Genomic DNA, 4,080 nt, shown 5'->3' on the forward strand with positions numbered 1-4,080 from the left:
TCCTTGATATTTTCAGCATCAACAACCTTCCAAAAATGCCCAAGAAATCCGTCCAAAGAAGAGTCTCGGCCAAAATGCCCTGTTTTGACTAGGATTCAATTTCTGTCTCTGAAGCTTCCTTCTTGGACAAGGAACGCCTTTTTCTGGCCACTTTTCTAGATGGTTCTTGACTCCAACGTGTTCTATGACATCATATCTTCTAGAATGATCAATAACCTTCTGGAAAAACTCTAAGATGTTTAAGGAAAATATGATTTGCAGAGAGAATTGATGGGAGAATTGTAGTAGTATTATTGATAATAGGAGCCCTATATATAGGGATTTACAGAGTACACAAAAGGTAATAGAATCCGAACATAATTAGGAAATCTAGAACCTTCTCCTATTACAACTCTAGGACTAAACCCTAGTTTGAAGAGGCACACATGACGTCGACTTCCTTCAACACTCCCCCTTGTGCCGCTCAAACTTGGTGATGACGCTTTGATCGTTGCCTCACTAAAAACCTTGCCAGGTAACAAAAACCCTGTGGGACAAAAATAACCCTGGTCGAATGACAAAAAGAGCACAACACGTCCTTCACTCCTCGAGATCGAACATGTAGACATCAGACCTCCCCCTGATGTCAATATCTCCCCCTGATTGCAACAATCATGGGGGTTCGGATAACTTTCTTAATCCGATGCTCTTCACATGTTTCTCGAAGGTGGATTTAGGTAACGACTTAGTGAATAAGTCTGCTACATTATCCTCTGATCCGATTTGATTCACTTCAATATTTAGAAGTGCTTGTTGTTGCTGATTGTAAAAGAACTTAGGCGATATATGCTTTGTGTTGTCGCCCTTGATGAAACCTAATTTCATTTGCTCAATACAAGCTGCATTATCTTCATAAATGCATGTAGGTTCATCTGTGGTAGACTTCAAACCACAAGTTCCTCGAATATGTCTAATTACAGACCTTAGCCATATGCATTCTCGCACGGCTTCATGTAGAGCAATAATCTCTGCATGATTTGAGGAAGTAGCAACAAGGGTCTGCTTTGTAGACCTCCAAGATATCGCAGTGCTTCCCATGGTAAAGACATAACCCGTTTGGGAGCGACCTTTGTGAGGGTCAGAGAGATACCCTACATCAGCAAAATCCATCAAAATATCATTATCGTTTTGATGTAAGGGAGGAGGATGGGTGGCCGGCGGTTTTGCCGATCACGGCGTCTTGGACAGTGCCACTTGGGCTAATGAGATCCGTTCTCATTCTTCCGTCATTCTTTTCTCTCTGCAGGGATAGAACAAGTCCATATCTAGCGTACATTTTAAGTAACGAAAGATTGTCTTTATACCAGTCCAATGGTGTTGCGTTGGCGCAGGGCTACATCTAGCCAACAAGTTCATAACAAATGAGGTGTCCGGTCTTGTATTGTGTTAAGTACAATAATGCGCCTATTGCACTTAGGTAAGACACTTCTGCCAATTAACACGTCTTCGTCATCATCCCTGGGACGAAACGTATCCCTCTTAGGGTCAAGACTACGAACGACCATGGGAGTGCATCTTTGACTTTATCAAAATGCAAAGCATTTATTGACACAGTATACAAGTTCTAAATCTAGACAAAACCGTGTTCTCCCAAGGTCCTTCATCTCAAACTCGGATTTCAGGTGTTCAACGGTTTCCCTTAACTCTCAAGGGTTCCAATTATGTTTATCAACATAAACCGTGACAATTGCAAATCCAGAACTTGTCATGAAAACGCAGGGGCATAGTTCATCAAATCCCTTCCCAATCAAGTAGTCACTTTAGTGAGCGTTTCACCCTCATTGCAAACGCGCTCCGTGGTCAAGAGCCACTTGATTTGGGTAAATGAAGTCCACAAGAACCTTCATTATATTCCGTATCTAGATCCCCATAGAGATACGTAGTGACCACATTCGTAAGCTGCATGTTCAGTTATTTGGAAACTACCAAACTGACAAGGTAGTGGAGTGCAATGACATCCATTACGAGAGAATATGTCTTCTCGTAGTCGATTCCAGGGCGTTTTGTGAGAAGCCTTGCACCATAAGGCGAGATTATCATCTCTTTTTCTCATCACGCTATCTAACGAAGACCTATTAATGTCAACAGGTTTTATGTTAGGAGCATCTCAGGCCCGAAATCCTTCCTCTTCGTTAGTGAATCCAATTCAACCTGGATCACATCTTTCCATTTAGGCCAATTTTCTCTACGTTGGCATTCTTTAACGGAGTATGGTTCGATGTCATTGGTCTCAATAATTCCACGTCCTCATGTACACTAGTGTAGTTCGTAGAGATCTCTATATTCTCAGGAATTAGTTCTAACATTGAGGCGTCCCCCAACGATGTCTCTTGGACATAACCACAATCCAGAATATTCTCATGAGACGGATTTTGAGTATCAATGATTAATGGATCAAGTTGTGCCAAACTCGCTATCTTCCTAGGGAGAGAATCCATCGAACCTATGGGTCTCCTACGCACTCTAGCGGAACCCATGGCCTATGACGCCATTATGCCACCTTGTGGCGTCACCATACCACCATCCATGGTAGTGGTGCCGTACCCATCTCCTCTGGGTGGCACCATGTCCTCCTGTGGGGACATCAATCCTTGCAGACATGTTTGCAGCAGGTATATGTGATCTCGTCACTTTTAGGGGATCAAGATGAGACATAGTGGGGATAGACCACGACAATTCCTGTCGTTCCTGTTGAACGTTGACGTTCTAATCTCCCCCTAACGGCAGGAAGACTGTCTCATCGTAGTCGTTTAATGGTGGCTTTTCCGCGAGACCAATTGGGTGTACATGGGAATATGATACTTGATATCAATACCCAATGATATGCAATAGTCATCGAAAATTTTCGATGTAAACTCTCTAACATTTTCAAGTCGAATTGACTGAACAGGATGATCCGGGTAGTGAGCCCGTAGCCATATGATTATGGCTAGGAGTTCATCTTAAGCAGCATTACTAGTGGACGATAGTGTGACACGTGACCAGCGTGTCCGCATATCAACCAATAGCATAAAACATCTAAGCAGTCCGCAAGTTGGTTGAGTCGATCCACAGAATCCCCTTGGATTCTTTGTAAGAATGAAATTATTTCTTTAGTTTAGTGTCCTTTGCATAGGATGGTCTTGATCCTTAAAAAAACAGGCTTTACAGAACGAAAGATTGGCCTTATAATCAACCAATGAAGGTTTTGGTTGAGCCACAATGTCACAATTTACTTTGAGAAGTAGAGAGAGGAGCCAAGTCTCCATACATGGCGTCAAAGCCATGATTTTGCCGCAGGGGGATCACGGCGCCGGCGTTGGCCGGCCGGTGGTGCATGGTGCCGGCGCCCCAAGGCGCGGCGGCGGTGCAATGCTCTCTTTGAATCGACTTTTGATTCTTACTTCTCTTCGTTCTGAAGAAGAGATGTCCGTGTGAAGTCTTTAGTATCACTGATCATCATATCATGACCTGGGTGTCCCAAACGGTTGTGCCAAAGCCTATATGTGTCAAAATCCCATAAGTCGTCTCTCATGACATGGTTGGATTCAATAACTCGAATAGTGGTTGCATACAACCCACTAGAGCGACACATAAGTTTCTCTAATACTCGTTTATGTCCGTAGTCATTAGAGGTGATGCAAAGGAACTCTTGTCCATTCTCACAATGTGTTTCCACATGAAAACCATTGGCTCTTATATCTTTCAAATAATAAAGTTCGAATTAAGGTATGTCCAGGACATTAAGTAAAAGAATCGACACTTTATTAATAGCCAATGATTACATCAAAGTTTCTTTAACCAAAGTCTAATCCAAAATGAAATCAAACTTAGACAGATTGTAGTCACTCAATCCATTCGGTTACTCCAATCAAATATGACCAGGAAAGTAGGAAGAGATGTCAGTGGAGCGAGGCTCTCTTAAGTACCACTAATCTCAATTACTTTCCTAGACATCATACTTAATTAGAGAGAAAGAGTTAATACAAAATGTCATTACTGCCATTACATAATTCTTGGAAATAAAAGACTATAATAAAAATCTGTGGCATTTTTTTCTTC

The sequence above is a fragment of the Rosa rugosa genome, chromosome 6 (assembly GCF_958449725.1).
Source record: "Rosa rugosa chromosome 6, drRosRugo1.1, whole genome shotgun sequence".
NCBI lineage: Eukaryota > Viridiplantae > Streptophyta > Magnoliopsida > Rosales > Rosaceae > Rosa > Rosa rugosa.